Genomic DNA, 21,908 nt, shown 5'->3' with positions numbered 1-21,908 from the left:
TCATTGACATAATCACAAGAATCTTATGCAAAGGGAAATTGTCCGCAGCGAAGTGAGATTTCAGCCCCCAAACGTCTGTAATATTAATGCAATGTCTTACTTTTGTTGCAGTGAACACTGAAGAGACGGATCTACTACAACACTGTACAGGATGAGCATACGCTACAAGCAGCAAAATGATCTTGCAGTTGACAGTATGTTGTTCTGGTAATGTGCACAATTATTATTTATGGGCTACACACCACAGTGCTGGACATATTCTGTTAACTTCAACTCTACTCCTAACATGGAGATGTCTTCCTGGTGTTACTGATTCAGTACATCATATGCACAGTGTGGTTATGATATGATGGATTGATTTAATGAACCCACCAACCAATGATGACATCTGCATCATCTTCTGTAAAGTGCAGCTACAGCATGATATTATCAGCATTTGGTGCGGTATAATCAGAGGTATCTATGTGCTTTTGTGCCTGTTTTAAGTCCTCCAGCTTAACGCCCCTACACCTCCCACTACACAGGCATACTTACTTATGCATACACTGACATCTGGCATACCTACACACACCCCAGGGCCACTTCCTTCCCCTGATGTCAGGGAGAGGATGGGCATGCAGAGTGCAGTAAATCTCCACGTTACTCTGGCCAACAGTCTTGGCCTACCTCCAGCATCTGTCACCCACAACATCTGTTCCCTCCTTGTAAAGTGCTGAACTATCTCACCTGGGTCAGTGCTATAGCTGATCACAGTGCCCGATCAGGATGTCACTGTGACAGGCAGCAGTGCAGATTGACCGGTCAATCAATGCAGTGCCGCAACATATGCACTAAATGAGATTTCCGTGCCCCCAGTCAGGTTACTCCCTGGGCAGTGACCCTGCTCACACCCTCCCCTAGTTCCACCTCTGATCACAATTATCTCTCTTGGAGAGTGTAGCAAATTGGAGTTGGGGGAATCTCACCTCTGCCATGCATGGTCACAATCTGGGCACAGGACCCAAATAGTGGGCAATGTGGCACTTCTTACAGTAGAGAATAAGTAACTTTATTCTTTACTTGTGTATTAAGGACCTTATTTGCATTAAATTCAGTCCACATGGGACCAAGACTTTCTGGCTTACTGAACAAAGTGGAATTGTTTCGTAGAGGGTGGAGAATTGTATTTTATCTGAAATTACCCCCTCTGCACAAAATACAAACAATTATACCCATACAAGTACCTTGTGGAAGTTGTTGCCCTCTATCTTCCTGTGGTCTCTCCCTGTTTCTCACCGTGCCTCCTCCCATTTCCTTGCACCTGTGCGTCTCCGCATATATCCCTATACTCAGAGCCGGCTCCGGTCAGTGACATGGGATGCCCAAATATGAGCATACCCATATATGGGCATCCATGCCACTGACCGGAGCCCGCTCTGTTGCGGATATGGAGAGAGACTGGGAGATTTACATCCCCTTATAATTCATATGGTGCATAGTACCGGCACGTATTGTTTTACCGGTACTGTGTACCTTCTTACTTTCACACTTGTACAGTATGTGCTGCAGTGGGACTGAGAGGGATATATTGGTAACACATAGTCATTGGTGGGGGAATTCAATCCATTTTGAAAATAGTAATGCATTGTTTTTTAATTTTTTTTTGCAGTAATGAAGAATGAAAAAGTTCTGTTAAAATTGAATTGGACGTGAACTGGATTCAGCATTTCATCATCAACTCTGCACCAGTGTGAATTGACGTTCTTTAATGTTCTGACAAGGTACATGCAACATCTCTTCCTCTACCCCTACACCACCCTCTGCCTCTTGCCTCTCTCTCCACCTCCCTGCTAAGCGTATTAACCCATCTAATGTAATCCACATTCCTTGTCTCACTTTACTCTTCCCTTCTCACGTGCCCTCTGGAATGTCTGCTCTACGACTAACATGGTCTATTTGTACATGACCTCTTCTGCTCTCATCATCCACCACTTCTCATTCCCCTCACCCCTGTCCTACTCGATACCTCAGCTTAATTGAACTCTCTCCTCTGACATCTACCCTTATCTCTAACCTCTCCTCACTTTCTTCTTAAACTAGCTATCTTGTTAACTCTTACAATGCTATCATCTCCTCCTCCCTCCTCCTCCATCATCTATATACCCCTTCTAGGCTCTGACACACTCATCCCTCTAAGGCCGTGATTATCATGGGCACACGCTTGGTTGTCCACAGTGCGTGCGAGCGATGCAGGGCCTCCCCGTCGCCTCGGACCTCAGTGCAGGGATTGCTGGAGCGACAGGCATGCGCTAACTTTGCCATCTGTTGCGTGCTTACTATAGACGCAGCCTAACCCATGCATTGGTTTAATTCACAAGCACGCTCTCATCACACTTCATCACATCACACTGCTGCTCTTAACACCTATGGAGGAAATCTCACAGTCTGATTTTCTACACTAAACCTTTGTCCTGTTCTGTAAAACTCTGCTCCTTTTTTTAAGGTCAAACACTACTTTTTCCTCACTCATCAACACTCCAATTTCATTCACACTGTCTTCTATGTATTTGAGTCCCACCACTGACTTTCTCCTCCCACTTAACATCCATCCTTTATTTCTCCTCAAGCCTTTGCTCACTTGAGGCAAGGTGGATGCCATCCACAAGTAGATTCGTTCTCTCCCTTCCCCCTCTCTCTTTTTCTATCTAGATCTCATTGCACTCTTGACTCCTTTTCTCCTGTCACAAAGCTGGAACCTGATCTTCTCTTCTCCCTCTACCATATGCCCTCTCAATCCTATATTCTCACTCTCACCCACATCTTCAATTCCTCCATATCCTTTGGCTCTTTCAACTCTTCCTTTTAAGCATGCAGTGGTCACCCCTATTCTCAAAAATAACCTTGACCTTGTGTGAATTTCTAACTATCGCCCTGTATCCGTCCTACCATTTGCCTCCTAATTGCTAGAACGTCTTGTGATCTCCCGTTTGATCAACATTCTTAAATCACATGCTCCTCTGGGCCCTTCACAATCTGCCTTTCCCAATGTAACCAATTATGTACATAAAGAAAATTCCCAAGGTCCATTTTACTTACTAATCCTGCTTGATCTCTCTTCTGCTTTTGATACTGTCAATCACTCTTCTCATTCATATTCTAAACTCTTTCTTCGTATCCGCAGCAAACTTATATCCTGGTTTTCATCATACTTCTCCATCACACATTCTCCATCTCTGTTGCTAACGTGTCTTTGTCTCCTGTTGTTTTGTCTGTTGGTATACCTCAGGACTCTGTTCTGGGACCTCTCTCACTACATACTATCACTAGTTGACCTTATCAACTATTTTGGCCCTTGATATCATCTCTATGCAGATGATACACACACCTATCCACCCTACCGTCACTCCTGCAATTTAGTTCCTAGTTTCGGGTCGCCTCCTGGCTATATCCTCCATGGATGACACTCTTCTGCCTTAAACCTAATGTCTAAAACTGAGCTCCTCATATTTCCCCCTAAATCTGGCCTAATATCACCTTTCTCCATCGCAGTAAACAGTACTACCATCATCCTGTCATGAAAGCACATTGCCTAGGAGTAACATTTGACTCTTCCCTTTCCATCTTCATTCACGACACTGGCTAAAGTTTGTCGATTCTTTCTCTGTAATATTTCCAAGATTTGCCCTTTTCTCTGTCAATCTACTGCTAAAACGCCAATGCATGCCCTTATCGTATGGGTTAACATACTGCTAACAGGGCTCCCTGCTTCACAACTTTCTCATTTGCAATCTATCCAAAACTCTGCTGCTTGAATAATTTCCCTTTCTCCCACAACAGTATCTGCTCATCTCCTCCTCCTCCTTAAATCCCTCTCCTTGCTTCCCATCAAGTTTCAGATCACCTACAAAGTTCTCCTCCTTACCTTTTTGTTAAGGTTCTCTATTAGTGGTGTACCGAGTACCCGGCGTTACCCGACACATTTCCAGCTACCCGGACATTACTCGAAACCGGCCACTGAGAAGTGGACTTGGCCGGGTAATACCCGGCGTCGGGTAATGTCAGGGCAGCTGGAAATAATCTTTTATACTTACCTTTCCTAAGACATCTAGGATCAGCAGCAGCAGTCCTCTGATGTTGGCAGCATCAGAGGTGTCTTCACCTGGCGGGGGGAGCTGCAGGAATCACTTCCACAGCACCGAAGCAGGTAAGCTGTGTCTGTGAGCCTGCAGCTCCCCCGCCGGCTGAAGACACCACAGATGCTGCCACCGTCACAGGACTGCTGCTGATCCTAGATGTCACCGCCACCCGGAAGGTAAGTGCCAAACCGTGTACCCGACCGGGTAGAACCTTTCATTTTGGCCGGGTACCCGTTACCCATTTTTTTATAGTTGAGGACCCAGTCCAACACTATTCTCTATTCATCTGCTCCTTCCTACATATCATCTTTGGTCTCGTTATGCCCTTCCTCGTCTCCTAAGCTCTACTAATAGCTGTCTCCATTATACTTCTTACACCTCTACTGCGCACTCGCTCTCTTGCCTGAAACCCTTTCCCATCAATTTACCTGTGAAACTCACACACACTCAGTATATGCCAACATACCCTCTTCCACCCACATTTAAGATCAACCTTAAAATTCACAACTTAAATGAAGCATTTCAATAGCTTTTACTCGTTGCTACTGTCACTCATTCAGTCACTAACTATTGTTCCCAAGAAGTGCTTTATACTACAAGTACCCACCATTAAGGACAAGCATTGTCATCTACTGCACTTGTTCCCCCACCTGTTGTCTCTCTGTAAGTCTCCTTACATTTCTCTTAGATTGTAAACTACCCAGGACAGGGATTTACTTTCCTATTGTCTGTTTTTGTTTGTTGAACTTATTGTATAATAATTTCCTGTACTTTTTGGTCTCTCTTGTAAAGCGCTGAGTACACAATGGGTGGTATATAAATAGAGATATATGCAGAGTCTAGAGACAAGGCACACGTGTATAGGTAGCTACAGTTTATCCGGGACCGTATGCATCCTTGAAGTGCCTGTCCCAGTTATTTTCTATTGATTGCAATGTAGGAGTGTCTGTCCTGTCTTATTTTTTTTATTATTATTATTATTATTATTATATATACAAAGATATATACAAAGATTGTTTCCTGTCGTTAGCATGACATTGTGTGACACAGTGTGATGTCATTGATTCAGTAGATTGTGTGCAGACCGGGACTGCAGTACAGTTTCACTGACATGAATAACTTGTGTGGTAGAAGCTCTAGAAGGAGCACAGCTGTGGGAGGGAGGTGGATTTGCTTTGTATCACATGGTTTGGAGCAAGGTTCATTGTATGTATCGTCAATAATAATTATAATAATAATAATGCAATGCTTAACTTTTTTATTTCAAGAGGAAAGACTGCAGAACAGAAGTGAATATTGAAGCCATGTGTTCATTTTCTTGCAAAATAGAAAATTGAAGGACAGTTGAAGAGGAGGAAAATGACTACACAGAGACAGATAAGCAATGTGTATATTTCTCATTTAGTATTTGTCGTTTTATTGACTCCAAAAAATCCGGCTGCTAAGGGTTTCGCATTGGACATATTCACCTCTACTCCACCCCTTCCTGTGATCTGTACCATGCAGATTTTTGTTGATTCAATACATCATGAATAGAGTGTGGCTACAGTATGAAGTACTGACCCAAGGACCACATCTACTACCATTCATAACAAGAACATGTGCAGTAGCGCACTGCTGCAGTTCTATGTTATTGCTATGAAAGGTTGAGGTGGTGCAATCATATGAATCTTGAGTGGGAGGGATCCTGTTTGCATCATTTAATTTGATCTAGGCCAGTAGAGTATATAACTCTCAGTACAGGTTACATATGGCATCAGTATTAGTGATTTAAAGAACAGAAAAACAGGAGTGGAGAACAAAACCAAGTAATGTTGAAGTTACTACTTTTTACTATTTACTTGGTCAGTCTGTACTGTCTACTCCCCACACAGCTGCTAAGGGTTTCCATTTGAGATACATTCACCTTCTACTCTGCACTACTGTGCTACCCTCTATTCAGAGATGAGTTCAAGTCATGTTTACCACTCTAACTCGCTCTGCAGTCATTGATTCAGCACATCATGGGTAGAGCATGGCTATAGATACAGCAAGCTTTATTTTACCCTAATATTGCATTAAAAAATAGAATATCACTCAGTTTCCTACAGATTTACTGATGCTGATAATGCAGAATCTCACCCTCCCATCATAATACACCAGAGGAAGAAATAATCCTTGCTATATATGTACATTGTGTGACATATTGCCTCCATGACCATTGATGGCAAATACATATTCTGTATAGAGCAGCTGTGTTATGATGTAGTTGTTATTGATCATCATTGAGATATAATCACAAGAATCTTATGCAAAGGGAAACTGTCATTAGCATAGTGGGATTTCAGCCCCCAAACTTCTGTAATATTAATGCAATGTCTTACTTTTATTGCAGTGAACACCGAAGAGACGGATCTACTACAACAGCAAAATGATCATGCAGTTGACAATATGTTGTTCTGGTAATGTGCACAATTATTATGTATGGGCTCCACACCACAGTGCTGGACATATTTTGTTAACTTCAACACTACCCCTACCATGGAGATGTCTTCCTGTGATTGGTGTTACTGATTCAGTACATCATATGCATAGTGTGGCTATTATATGATGGATTGATTTAATGAACCCACCAAACACTGATGACATCTGTATCATCTTCTGTAAAGTGCATCTACAACAGGATATTATCAGCATTTGGGGTGATATAATCAGAGGCATCTATGTGCTTTTGTGCTGGGTAAAGTCCTCCAGCTGAACCGCCCCCCGCCCCCCACCCCCCTACACCTCCTGCCACACAGGCAAACTTACTTACACACACAGCACACTTACTTATGCACACTGACACTTGGCATACCTACACACACACACCCCACAGCCACTGGCATGCATGCAGAGTCCTGGGCATGCAGGATGGGCATGCAGAGTACAGAATATCTCCACCTTGCTCTGGCCCGTACTCTTGGCCTACCCCCAGCATCTGTCACCCACAACCTCTGTTCCCTCCCTGTAAATTGCTGCACTAACACACCTTGGTCAGCGCTGCAACCGATCACAGCACCGGATCATGTCACTGTGATAGGAAGCAGTGCTAATTGACCGGTCAATCAATGCCACGTGGCAACATACGCACCAAAAGAGATTTCCATGCCCCCTGACAGGCTACTCCCTGGGCAGTGACCCTGCTCATCTTCCACCTCTGATCACAATATTCTCTCTTGGAGAGTGTAGCAAATTGGAGTTGGGGGAATTTCACCTCTGCAGTGCATGTAGAGTCCTGTATGCAGAGTACAGAAAGTCTCCACCTTAGTCTGGCCCGTACTCTTGGCCTACCCACAGCATCTGTCACCCACAAATAATACATACACTAATACTCCCCACAATACACACTTTAATACCTCCTCAATAATAATCTCCCCAATAATATTATAGTCTTAAACACAATATACACAATACCCCCTAACACAAGATACCCAATCTAACACTCTCCTCTGCACCTCAACATAATATACACACTATAATACCCTACACACAATATAATACTCCCACACACACACAATATACACACTATCCTCCTACCGCCATAAAACACAACCAATAATACACACACACTTTGTGGATGTTGGGACCAGCTCCTTGCATGCACCAGTGAAAGAGAGAGGCCTGCCATCCGTGCCTCCCTCCGTTTCCCATCTTCTCCCTGTCTCTCTCCCTCCCTTTCTTTGCATCTCCCTGCATCTTTGCGTATACCCAGTCAGTGACGGCTCCGGTCACGTGATGCCTTAATATGGGCTTATCCATATATCTGTTGCAGAGATGGAGAGAGACCTGGAGATTTTACATTTCCTTATAATTCATATTGGTACTTAGTACGGGCACTTATTGTTTTATCAGTACTGGGTACCTGACCGTACTGGCCTACGAGTGAGAAGGCAATATTGGCATCACACAGTTACTGTTGAATATGTCATTCAATCCATTTTGAAAATAGTAATGCAATGTGGTTTTGTTTTGTTTGCTTTTTGCAGTAATGAAGAATGAAAAAGTTATATTAAAATTAAATTGGAGGGGAACTGGATTCAGCATTTCTTCATGAACTCTGCACTTGTGAGCATTGACCTTCTTGAGTGCCCTGACAGGTACACGCAACTTTAAGACTATAATCTTCATCAACTGCTGTGCAAGCTTTCGTGCTATACCTCCCCCTCCGGTTTTGATTTATACATTTGCTCTCTCAATTCATGTCCTCTAATATCTGGAGGCTCTCTCCTAGCATTTCTCTCTACCACAGCACGTCATCCCAATGTAACCTCTCTCTTGTTCTTTCTGTTTACTGTTTCCTCACTCCTCTGTAAAACTTTTCTAATTTCTCTAACTTCCACACTCCTGCTTTTATCCACATGTTCTATACACTTTCCTTCCCCTACCTTTGCATGTGTCTACACAAAGCACCATTTGTACAGACCTCTATTGCAGCTATTTCTGCACTGCTCAATGAAATGCACTCCTGCACATCCTATTCTCTTCCACCTTCCCTCATTCTCTACGCCCCCCTCTCAAAGCCCCCTCTCTCTATGTCTCCTCTCTCTACGCCTATCTGTCTCATTCTCTTGACGCCCTTCTCCCTCTACATATCCCTATCTCTGTCTCTCTCTACACCTATCTCTGTGTCTCCTTCTATGCTCGCTGATGTTGGGGGATATCTCTTATAATCTTGGACCGGCTCATATACACATCAGGCCTCCCTACTAAGAGTGTTAACCTATCTAATGTAATCCACATTCCTTTCCTTACTTTTCTCTTCCCTTCTCCTGTGCCCTCTGGAATGTCCACTCTTACTAACAAGGCTCTAGTTGTACATAACCTCTTCTGCTCTCATCAGTCACAATCAGTCATTCCCCTCACCGCATCTTACCTGTCCCACTGATTTGCCTCTGCTTAATTAAACTCTCCTCTGACATCTACTCTAACCTCTCTTCTCTCTTCTCTCTCTTTCTTTCTGCTTAAACTAACAATCTTATTAACTCTTACAATGCTATCCTCCTATCTATATGCCCCCTATAGGCTCTGACACACTCATCCCTCTAACCCACACCTTTGGCTAAATTCCCAAACACACTCATCACACTTCCACTCGCTGTTCTTAATACCTACGGAGGAAATCTCACACTTTGTTTGATTTTTCTACAGTAAAAATGTCTCCTGTCCTGTATAAAGCTGCTCTCTAGGGCTAAATACACTACTTTTTTCCACACTCATCAACACTCAAATTTAATTTACGCTGTTTTTTTTCTCTGTATTTGACTCCCTCCACTGACCTTCTCCTCCCACTTGCCATCCTTCCTTCACTTCTCCTCAAGCATTTGACTACTTCAGAGGCAAGGTGGATGCCACCCAAAAGGAGATTCCTTCTGTCCCTTCCCCCTTCTCTCCTTCTTCCCAAATCTCCTTCTGCACTTGACTCCTTTTCTTCTCTTACAGAGCTGGAAGCTAATCATCTTCTATTCTCCCTCTACCACATGCCCTCTAGATCGTATCCCCTCACACCTTACTGCATCTCTTAGTCCCCACTCTCACCCACATCTTCAATTTCTCCCTATTCTCTGGATTTTTGCCCTCTTACTTTAAGCCTGTAGCGGTCACCCTTTTGTCAGAAACAAACTACACCCTATGTGCCTTACTAACTACCGCTCTGTATCCCTCATGCTGTTTGCCTTCTAATTGCTAGTGTCAACATTCTTAAATCACATGCCCTCCTGGATCCTTTACAACCTGCCTTTCGTACAGCACGTTCTACAGACTGTGCTTAAAGCTAATTCCCAAGGTTTTTCCCTACTAATCCTACTTGATCTATCGGCTGCGTTTGATGCTCTCAATCACTCTCCTCCTTCATATTCTAAACTCTCTCTTGGTATCAGTAACAAAGTTCTATCCTGGTTTTCATCATAACTTTCCTGTCACACATTCTCCATCTCTGTTGCTAACATGTCTTCGTCTTCTATTGATCTGTCTGTGGGTATACATCAGGGCTCTGTTCTGAGATCTCTCTTTCTCTCTACATACTATCATTTGGTGACTTCATCAATGCTTTTGGCCTTAGATATAATCTCTATGCGGATGATACACACACAAATCTATCCACCCCTGTTCTCACTCCTGCAATCCAGTCCCTACTCTTGGGTTGTCTCCTGGCTATATGCTCATGGATGGCACTCCACTGCCTTAAACTTAATGTCTAACACTGGGCTCATATTATCCCCTTTCTCCATCACAGTAAACAGTACTACCATCTATCTTGTCATCAAACATGTTGCATAGGAGTAACATTTGGCTCTTCAATTCCATCTCCATTCACATGCACGGCTATGGGTAAAATGTGTTGCCTCTTTCTCTGTAATATTGCCAAGATCTTCCCTTTCCCCTCTCAACCTACTGCTAAAACTCCAATGTATACTGTTATCCTATAGGTTATTTTAACATACTACTAACAGGCCTCCATGCTTCACAACTTTCTCCTATGCAAAACTCTGCTGCTTGAATTATCTCACTTTCTCCCACAACAGTCTCTGCTCATCTCCTTAAATCCCTGTCCTGGCATCCCATCAAGTTTTTGTATCACCTACAAAGTTCTCCTCCTTACCTTTTTGTTAAGGCTCTCCATTAATCTGCTCCTTCTTGCATATCATCTTTGATCTCTCGTTATGCCCTTGCTTGTCTCTTGCACTATAACCATAACTGTCTCCTGTAAACTTCTTTCACCTCTACTGTTCTCTCACTTGCCTGAAACCATTTTCCATCACTGCACCGTACATGTGAAACTTCCTCACACTCAGTATATGCCAACATAACCTCTTCCACCCACATGTAAGACCAATCTTAAAATTCACGACTTAAATCAAGCATTTAAAAAACTTTGACTCGTGGCTACTGTCCCACACCCACAGTCACTGCTAACAACTATTGTTCCCAAGATGTGCTTTCTACTAATTGTACCCACCATTAAGGACAAGCATTGTCATCTACTGCACTTCTTCCCCCAACTGCTGCCTCTCTTTAAGTCTTCTAACATTTCTATTAGATTGTAAAGTTCCCAGGGCAAGGATTTACTTTCCTATAATCTGTTTTTATTTTTCGCACTTATTTTTTAATTATTTTTCCCCTCTCCCCTAATGATATACATATAGGTTTTCCTGTCATTTGCATGACAGAGTTATTATGGTTAACTATTGCATCATGTAGACTGCCTTTTCAGTGTGATGTAATTGATTCAGTACTTTGTGTGCAGACTGTGACTGCAGTACAGTGTCACGAACATTAATGACTTGTGTGGTAGAAGCTCTAGAAGGAACACAGCTATGGGAGGGAGGTGGATTTACTTTGGATCACATGGTTTGGCGCAAGGTTCATTGTATGTATGATCATAACCATGCAATGCTTAACTTTTATTTCAGGAGGGAAGAACAGTGAATATTGAAGCCATGTGTTTCTTTTCTGTCAGAAGAGAAATTTTGAAAGACAGTTGAAGAGGAGGAAAATGACTACACAGAGACAGATAAGCAATGTGTATATTTCTCATTTAGTATTTGTCGTTTTGTTGACTCCACACAATCCAGCTGCTAAGGGTTTCGCATTGGACATATTCCCCTCTACTCTACCCTTCCTGTGATCTGTACCATGCAGGTTTTTGTTGATTCAATACATCATGAGTAGAGTGTGGCTGCTGTATGAAGTATTGACCCAAGGACCACATCTACTACCATTCATAACAAGAACATGTGCAGTAGCGCACTGCTGTAGTTCTATGTGTTTTATTAAAGGTTGAAGTGGTGCAATCATATGAATCTGGAGTGGGATGAATCCTGTTTGCATCATATGGTTTCATCTAGGCCAGTAGAGTATATCTCTCAGTACAGGTTACACATGGCATCAGTAGTAGTGATTTAAAGAACAGAAAAAACAAGAGAAACTTCAATGTTGATAACAAAGCCAAGTAATGTTGAAGATACTCCTTTAACTATTTATTTGATCAGTCTGTACTGTCTACTCCCCACACAGCTACTAAGTCTTCCATTTGAGATACATTCACCTCCTACTCTGCACTGCTGTTCTGTCCTCTATTCAGAGATGAGTTCCAGTCATGTTTACCACTCTGAATCACTCTGCAGTCATTGATTCAGCACATCATGGGTAGAGCATGGCTACAGATACAGTAAGCTTTATTTTACCGGCTGATCATCCATAATATTGCATTAAAACATAGAATATTACTCAGTTTCCAAAAGATTCAGTGATGCTAATAATGCAGAATCTTACAACACATCCCATCATAATGCACCAGAGGAAGAAATAATCCTTGCTACACTACCGACACGTTTTATTGAAGCACGGCTAGCACCGCAAGCCGGGGGATGCCCCGGCGTGCTAGCCGCACTCCCTCAGCGTGCCGCGCATCACCGATGCACGGTCACGCGTCATCGGGTGCCTGCGCCCCCTGCACGCGCGTCCAGGGCTCCCCGAGGGAGCACTGGTGTCCCGCGATGTGGGGGACAGCGGCAGGGGGTTCCGGGGGACCCGACGGACCCGGCAGCGGAAGGGAGAAAGCCCCGATCGGAGGGCGCTCCTCCGCTGCTTCGGCGTGCGCCCGGCACCCTCCGGCGCGCGCCAGGTTACTGCTGCGGCCAAGAACGGGCAAATGCTCGAATAAACTCGGCCGCAGCAGTATATCTGTACATTGTGTGACGTTTGGCCTCCATGACCATTGATAGCAAATACATATTTTGTATTGAGCGGCTGTGTTATGATGTAGTTGTTATTGATCATCATTGAGATATAATCACAAGAATCTTATGCAAAGGGAAAATGTCTGCAGCATAGTGGGATTTCAGCTCCCAAACTTCTGTAATATTAATGCAATGTCTTACTTTTATTGCAGTGAACACTGAAGAGACGGATCTACGACAACACTGCACAGGACAAGAGCAAACACTACAAGCAGCAAAATGATCTTGCAGTTGCAAGTATGTTCTGTAATGTGCACAATTATTATTTATGGGCTACACACCACAGTGCTGGACATATTCTGTTAACTTCTACCCCTACCATGGAGATGTCTTCCTGTGATTGATTCAGTACATCATATGCACAGTGTGGCTATGATATGATGGATGGATTTAATGAACCCACCACCCACTGACATCTGCATCATCTTCTGTAAAGTGCAGCAGGATATTATCAGCATTTGGGGTGGTATAATCTGGGGCATCTATGTGCTTTTGTGCCTGGATAAGTTCCTCCAGCTGAACCACCCCCCTATACCTGCCACACAGGCATACTTACAGAGCACACTTACTTATGCACACTGACACTTGGAATACACACACACACACACACACACAGACACTGTCATGCATGCAGTGTCCTGTATGCAGAGTACAGAAAGTCTCCACCTTACTCTGGCCCGTACTCATGGCCTATCCCCAGCATCTGTCATCCACAACCTCTGTTCCCTCCCTGTAAAGTGCTGCACTAACACACCTGGGTCAGCGCTGCAGCTGATCACAGTGCCGGATCATGATGTCAATGGGATAGGCAGCAGAGCTGATTGACAAGTCAATCAATGCAGCTCCGCAATATATGCACCAAAAGAGATTTCTGTACCCCCTGTCAGGCTACTCCCTGGGCAGCGACCCTTCTCACCCCTCTCATTCCACCTCTGATCACAATAATCTCTCTTGGAGTGTGTAGCAAATTGGAGTTGGGGGAATCTCACCTCTGTAGTGCATGGTCACAATCTGGGCACTGTACCCAAATATTGGGCAATGTGGCACGTCTTACAGTAGAGAATAGAATAAGTAACTATATTCTTTACTTGTGTATTAAGGAACTTATTTGCAATAAAAATTCAGTCCACCTGGGACCAAGACTTTCTGGTTTTCTGAACAAAGTGGAATTGTTTTCCTATAATTTTATATTCTCTGAAATGTAACATCACAATAAAGTACTCCTATTTTTTTCCTTTGTGCTTTTTTATGGACTATTCCTTTATGTATTTCACTTAATGGGACTAATTACCTTACGATTAGATTTCACTTGTATTTTCTTGGGTTACTCTTTGGAATTTCTCTCTGTGTTCATTTATACTATCTTATTTAGAGCAGTCTTTGCCATTGGACCCCATTTCTTGCCAGAGAGATCTGTAACACAGAGTATTGAAGAGAGTACAGAACAGTGGTGAAGTAGATTTTTATGCTTCTAGGCAGCCTCCCTTCTCACCATGTATTCTGCCCCCGACGGTCTCTTGCACTGCTCCCTCCTACACCCACTCTCCTCACTCTTCCCTCCCCTCCCCGCTATCACTCAATGACCCCCTCTCATTCAATCCTGCTCCCTTACTCCCCCCTCACTCATTCTTCCTTCTGCACACACAATCCTCCCGAATATCACTCCCAAACAACACACACACTAATTCTCCCCACAATACACACTATAATACCTCCTTGTGACGATAGCTTCCACAGGCTTATTAATATTACACAAAAATAATTGGGTTTGAACTGAACGAGGCTTAAGATATAATAAATTGTATTTATTCCTTAGAATATAGGTGAACACAACAGATAATACAGTAACGAACAAGAAGTACACTTACTTAAGGGTTGGGGAATGAGAAGTATGATGTAGCATTTCTTTCAGCAGTGAGGAAATCATTCAGGTGATATCAGGTAACCATATCAGCAAACGAAGACAAAGGATATATGGGTGGACAGCAGTTTATAAACCATTCTCCTTCTATTCTTAACCTTAAGCACAGGGGATTGGTTTACAATTACCTCCAGCCACTCACTAACGTGGGAAAGCATTCTGACCCATGCCCCCCTGCTAGTTGGCACATGCGCAGTAGAACTCTGGGGGTCTCATTTCTGAAGCCCCACATTTACGTCAGGAATGCCAGACAGTCTACCATTTGGAGTTCTGGCAGGAAAACCTTTGTTGAAAGGTGTTAACTGGAACACTTAAGACCTGCCCTGGTTTGGGCTTCGGATAAACAGTGAGGGTGATAAAACTCTTTGAACAGCACTTAAATCCTAGACATAGCGGCGTCCCCAGGGCCATCTGCTACCTTATGGCCCAAAAGAATCTCTTCTGGGTCTTTGTCCATACCTTAAGATACACTATTAAGCATAAAACATAAACGTATTAAAATATCCGGTTCCGTTAGGTTTAGCAGGTCCAAACTTCCCAGTTCGCATTGCCAGAACTGGGACACCATATGGTCCAAAAAGCGACTTGCTACGACCTAAGAAACCGAAGTTACACCAATGCACATTAAATCATTTTAATACAAAAATCTCCATTGAAAAAGAAATCTCAGCTTTTCACTAAATCCCCATTGAAAACAACGGGCAGCTCCGCCATAGACTTTCAATGGTAAATCGCCGCCATTGAAGTCAATGGGGGTTTTCTGCCATTGAAGTTTATGGGAAAAGTCCCGAACTTCAAGGGGGTCCATACTCCGTCGGGTTGGTCCAAGCGGGTCAAGGATGGTTCTGCAGCGATGCCGGAGCAGTGGCTACAGATACCCCAAACCCTGATCCGCTGAACCCTCCGGAACCGGAGATATGGATTCCTAAAATTCAGCATTTCTCAGTTAGGGTTAGGGTATTAGGGTGTTAGGGTTAGGGTTAGGGTTAGGGTTAGGGTTAGGGTTATAGGGGAATACGAAAATTTAGGTATGTGACTCATTTGGGTACTAACCAATCAGAGAAGAGTTAGGGTTGAAAGTTAGGGTTGAAAGTTAGGGTTGACACTTAGGATTATTTTTCTATTTTTGTTTGGCCCAGGGTTATAGGGGAATACGAAAATTTAGGTATGTGACTCATTTGGGTACTAACCAATCAGAGAAGAGTTAGGGTTGAAAGTTAGGGTTGAAAGTTAGGGTTGAAAGTTAGGGTTGAAAGTTAGGGTTGACACTTAGGATTATTTTTCTATTTTTGTTTGGCCCAGGGTTATAGGGGAATACGAAAATTTAGGTATGTGACTCATTTGGGTACTAACCAATCAGAGAAGAGTTAGGGTTGAAAGTTAGGGTTGAAAGTTAGGGTTGAAAGTTAGGGTTGAAAGTTAGGGTTAGGGTTAGGGTTAGGGGGGAATACGAAAATTTAGGTATGTGACTCATTTGGGTACTAACCAATCAGAGAAGAGTTAGGGTTGAAAGTTAGGGTTGAAAGTTAGGGTTGAAAGTTAGGGTTGAAAGTTAGGGTTGACAGTTAGGATTATTTTTCTATTTTTGTTTGGCCCAGGGTTATAGGGGAATACGAAAATTTAGGTATGTGACTCATTTGGGTACTAACCAATCAGAGAAGAGTTAGGGTTGAAAGTTAGGGTTGAAAGTTAGGGTTGAAAGTTAGGGTTGAAAGTTAGGGTTGACACTTAGGATTATTTTTCTATTTTTGTTTGGCCCAGGGTTAAAGGGGAATACGAAAATTTAGGTATGTGACTCATTTGGGTACTAACCAATCAGAGAAGAGTTAGGGTTGAAAGTTAGGGTTGAAAGTTAGGGTTGAAAGTTAGGGTTGAAAGTTAGGGTTGAAAGTTAGGATTATTTTTCTATTTTTGTTTGGCCCAGGGTTATAGGGGAATACGAAAATTTAGGTATGTGACTCATTTGGGTACTAACCAATCAGAGAAGAGTTAGGGTTGAAAGTTAGGGTTGAAAGTTAGGGTTGAAAGTTAGGGTTGACACTTAGGATTATTTTTCTATTTTTGTTTGGCCCAGGGTTATAGGGGAATACGAAAATTTAGGTATGTGACTCATTTGGGTACTAACCAATCAGAGAAGAGTTAGGGTTGAAAGTTAGGGTTGAAAGTTAGGGTTGAAAGTTAGGGTTGAAAGTTAGGGTTGAAAGTTAGGATTATTTTTCTATTTTTGTTTGGCCCAGGGTTATAGGGGAATACGAAAATTTAGGTATGTGACTCATTTGGGTACTAACCAATCAGAGAAGAGTTAGGGTTGAAAGTTAGGGTTGAAAGTTAGGGTTGAAAGTTAGGGTTGACACTTAGGATTATTTTTCTATTTTTGTTTGGCCCAGGGTGATAGGGGAATACGAAAATTTAGGTATGTGACTCATTTGGGTACTAACCAATCAGAGAAGAGTTAGGGTTGAAAGTTAGGGTTGAAAGTTAGGGTTGAAAGTTAGGGTTGACACTTAGGATTATTTTTCTATTTTTGTTTGGCCCAGGGTTATAGGGGAATACGAAAATTTAGGTATGTGACTCATTTGGGTACTAACCAATCAGAGAAGAGTTAGGGTTGAAAGTTAGGGTTGAAAGTTAGGGTTGAAAGTTAGGGTTGACACTTAGGATTATTTTTCTATTTTTGTTTGGCCCAGGGTTATAGGGGAATACGAAAATTTAGGTATGTGACTCATTTGGGTACTAACCAATCAGAGAAGAGTTAGGGTTGAAAGTTAGGGTTGAAAGTTAGGGTTGAAAGTTAGGGTTGACACTTAGGATTATTTTTCTATTTTTGTTTGGCCCAGGTTTATAGGGGAATACGAAAATTTAGGTATGTGACTCATTTGGGTACTAACCAATCAGAGAAGAGTTAGGGTTGAAAGTTAGGGTTGAAAGTTAGGGTTGAAAGTTAGGGTTGAAAGTTAGGGTTGACACTTAGGATTATTTTTCTATTTTTGTTTGGCCCAGGGTTATAGGGGAATACGAAAATTTAGGTATGTGACTCATTTGGGTACTAACCAATCAGAGAAGAGTTAGGGTTGAAAGTTAGGGTTGAAAGTTAGGGTTGAAAGTTAGGGTTGACGGTTAGGGTTGACGGTTAGGGTTAGGGTTAGGGTTAGGGTTAGGGTTAGGGTTAGGGTTAGGGTTAGGGTTAGGGTTAGGGTTAGGGTTATAGGGGAATACGAAAATTTAGGTATGTGACTCATTTGGGTACTAACCAATCAGAGAAGAGTTAGGGTTGAAAGTTAGGGTTGAAAGTTAGGGTTGAAAGTTAGGGTTGAAAGTTAGGGTTGAAAGTTAGGGTTGACACTTAGGATTATTTTTCTATTTTTGTTTGGCCCAGGGTTATAGGGGAATACGAAAATTTAGGTATGTGACTCATTTGGGTACTAACCAATCAGAGAAGAGTTAGGGTTGAAAGTTAGGGTTGAAAGTTAGGGTTGAAAGTTAGGGTTGAAAGTTAGGGTTGAAAGTTAGGGTTGAAAGTTAGGGTTGAAAGTTAGGGTTGACACTTAGGATTATTTTTCTATTTTTGTTTGGCCCAGGGTTATAGGGGAATACGAAAATTTAGGTATGTGACTCATTTGGGTACTAACCAATCAGAGAAGAGTTAGGGTTAGCGTTGAAAGTTAGGGTTAGGGTTGACCCTTACGATTATTTTTGTATTTGTGTTTGGTGAAAAAAGAATAGAACATTTTTAGTTATGTGACTCATTTAGGTACTTGGCCAATGAGAGTTAAGTTCTGAACAATTTAGGGAGGGTGTGGTTTGGGGTTGAAAGTGTGGTAAGAAAAAGTGTAAGTGGGTAAGAACGTGAGGGAGGTTGTGGGTAGGTGGGTGAGGGAGGTTTAGGGATGTATGGTGGGTGTGGGTAAGGAGGTTGAAGGTTTTTGAGGGAAGGTGGATGATGAAGAGAGTGGGTAGGTGGTGTTGAAGGTGGATTAGGGAGGGTGAGTAAATGTGTCTGGGAGGGTGAGGATGAAGGTGGGTGAAAAAAGTGTGGGTCAGTTCAGGTATGGGTGAGTGGGCAAGGGTGAGGCTGGGTATTGGTGTGCAGGTAAGGGTGGTGAAGGTGAATTTTAATATGGATGATGAGGGTAGAAGGTGGGTGAGGGAGGTTGGGTGAAGGAGGGTGTGGGAAGGTGATGTTGAAGGTGGGTGAGGGATGGTTAATATGGGTATAGGAGGCTTTGTAGGTAAGGTTGAGGCCAGTAAGGTAGAGTGAACATGGGTGAGGGAGGGTGAAGATTAAGGTGGAAGAGGGAGGGTGTGTTTAAGTGGGGTTAAAGGTTGGTGAATGTAGGTGAGGTAGGGGGATGAGTGAAGGTGTGGGTGAGTGAAGGTGTTGGTGAGGGGGCAATGGTGGGTGGGTGAAGGTGGATGAGTGTGAGGGTGAAGGTGGATGAGGTGGTGGGTGATAGTGAACATGGGTCAAGAGCGGGTGAGGGAGGGCATGGAATCAGTCTGTGAGCCTGCCCTTTCTATTTTGTTGTATATATTCTATTCCCTATCCAATTGACATGTTGCATTTATATGCAGTTAGTCATTCAAAAATTTGAAAACTCTTGCATTCGTTGCATGTTAGCGAGAGGCACCCTTAGAGGTAAAGAGCTAGCTTTTACCTCACTACTAAGTACTTGGACATTGAGGACTAGATCCGTTTTGTACAGAGCGGAGCTTCTCCTCTGCCGTATGCTAGGAGTGAAGAAGCACTACTGTCTATCGTCCGTAAAGGGGTATGCTTTCTTCCCCCAATTTACAGTCGAGCTAGCGCTGCAGATGGGACAGTAGCGAAGAGTTCACTGCCTGACTCTAAAAGGGCACACTCGTGTAAAGGGAGAGAAATCAACTCAAAGCTTTATATCCTGAGAGATAAAAGCAATGCATTGTGTAGGTGTACTCACTTACCTCAACTACTTACCTCCTTGTTAGTATGTCCTTTGTGAACATCATCTTGATAGACGAACTTACCTATTTTCATACTGCAAATAAATTTTACCCAAGATAAGTGAAAAAATATAATGCAATCCCCTTTAGAGCAATGCAGTTGAGGACCCTCTTTCACTGATGGACTAAATAAACAATGCTTAGACTGAGTGAGAGAGGGGTTTGTGAGAGAGAGGGGAGAGTGGTAGTCCTTGAAAGAGAGAGAGAAAGAAAGGACATTTGTGAGAGTAAAATACAGGTGATTTAGAAGGAGCAGGGATGCTAGTCAGGGAGAGTAATAGAGAGCAGGGAGAGAAAGAGAGGGTGTGAGAAAGAAAAAGAGAGAGAGAGAAGTGGAAGAAAGAAATGTGTGTGAGAGCAAGAGACGGGTTGAAGTGAAAGAGATAGAGTGGGAGTAAGAGAGAAAAAAATTGAGAGAAGGGAGAGGGAGAGAGAAGGGAGAGGGAGAGAGAAGAGAGGGAGAGAGAAGGGAGAGAGAGAAAGCAGGGAGAGACAAGTGTGAGAGGAGGGACAGAGAAGGGAGAGGGAGAGAGAAGGGAGAGGGAGAGAAAAGGAAAAGGGAGAGAAAATGAAAAGGGAGAGAGAAGGAAATGGAGATAGAAGGAAAAGGGAGAGAGAAGGAAGAGGGAGAGAGAATGGAGAGACAAGGGAGAGGGAGAGACAAGGAAAGGGAGAGAGAAGGGATAGTGAGAGAAAAGGGAGAGGGAGAGAGATGGAAGTGACAAGGGAGAGAGGAGGGAGAGAGAAGGGAGAGGGAGAGCGAAGGAAAGGAGAGGGGAAAGGAAAAGGGAGAGAATGGAGAGACAAGGAAAAGGGAGAGAGCATGGAAAGTGAGAGAGAAGGAAGAAGGAGAGAGAAGGAAGAGGGAGAGAGATGGGATAGGGAGAGAGAAGGGAGAGAGAAGGCAGAGGGATAGAGAAGGGAGTGAGAAAAGGGAGAGAGAAGGGAGAGAGAAAGAAAAGGGAGAGAGAAGGGAGAGGGAGAGACAAGGAAAGGGAGAGATAAGGGATAGGGAGAGAGAAGGGATAGGGAGAGAGAGAAGGGATAGGGAGAGGAAGAAGGGATACGGAGAGAGAGAAGGTAGATGTAGAGAGAAGGGAGATGGAGAGAGAAGGGAGAGGGAGAGAGAAGGGTGAGGGAGAGAAAAGGAAAAGGGAAAGAAAAGGAAAAGGGAGAGAAAAGGAAAAGGGAGAGAAAAGGAAAAGGGAGAGAAAAGGAAAAGGGAGAGAAAAGGAAAAGAAAAGGGAGAGAAAAGGGAGAGAAAAGGGAGAGAAAAGGGAGAGAAAAGGGAGAGAAAAGGGAGAGAGAAGGCAAAATGAGAGAGAAGGTAAAGGGAGAGAGAAGGAAAAGGGAGAGAGAAGGAAAGGGAGATAGAAGGAAAAGGGAGAGAGAAGGAAGAGGGAGAGAGAAGGAAGAGGGAGAGAGAATGGAGAGACAAGGGAGAGGGAGAGACAAGGAAAGGGAGAGAGAAGGGATAGGGAGAGAGAAGGGATAGGGAGAGAGAAGGGAGAGGGAGAGAGAAGGGAGAGGGAGAGAGTGATGAGGGAGTGACAAGGAAAAGGGAGAGAGAAGGGAGAGGGAGAGAGAAGGGAGAGGGAGAGAGGAGAGAGAGAAGGGAGAGAGAGAAGGGAGAGGGATAGACAGAGAGAAGGAAGAGGGTGCGAGAGAAGGGAAAGGGAGAGAGAGAGAAGGGAGAGGGGGAGAGAGAGGTAGAGGGAATGATCAGGGAGTTATAAGGGAGAGGGATAGAGAAGGGAGGGGGAGAGAGAGAGAGAAGGGAGTGGAGAGAGAGAGAAGGGAGAGGGAGAGCAAAGGAAAGGGGAGGGGAAAGGAAAAGGGAGAGAATGGAGAGACAAGGAAAAGGGAGAGAGATTGGAAAGGGAGAGAGAAGGAAGAGGGAGAGAGAAGGAAGAGGGAGAGAGAATGGATAGGGAGAGAGAAGGGAGAGAGAAGGCAGAGGGATAGAGAAGGGAGTGAGAAAATGGAGAGAGAAAGAAAAGGGAGAGAGAAGGAAAAGGGAGAGAGAAGGAAAAGGGAGAGAGAAGGAAAGGGAGATAGAAGGAAAAGGGAGAGAGAATGAGAAGGGAGAGAGAATGGAGAGACAAGGAAGAGGGAGAGACAAGGAAAGGGAGA

At 43.5% G+C, this 21,908-nt stretch overlaps 1 long non-coding RNA gene across 1 annotated transcript; it reads left to right on the top strand.

Moving 5' to 3' along the window:
• Window positions 1–1,657: 1,657 nt before the first annotated feature.
• Window positions 1,658–13,186, top strand: LOC142476973 (uncharacterized). The gene is made up of 6 exons (XR_012792097.1): window positions 1,658–1,760; window positions 5,384–5,501; window positions 6,490–6,556; window positions 8,123–8,233; window positions 11,546–11,655; window positions 13,027–13,186. It is a non-coding gene; the product is annotated as an uncharacterized LOC142476973 (long non-coding RNA).
• Window positions 13,187–21,908: the final 8,722 nt, after the last annotated feature.

This window comes from Ascaphus truei, unplaced genomic scaffold (assembly GCF_040206685.1).
Source record: "Ascaphus truei isolate aAscTru1 unplaced genomic scaffold, aAscTru1.hap1 HAP1_SCAFFOLD_1827, whole genome shotgun sequence".
NCBI lineage: Eukaryota > Metazoa > Chordata > Amphibia > Anura > Ascaphidae > Ascaphus > Ascaphus truei.
This window is presented reverse-complemented; position numbering and strand designations above follow the sequence as displayed.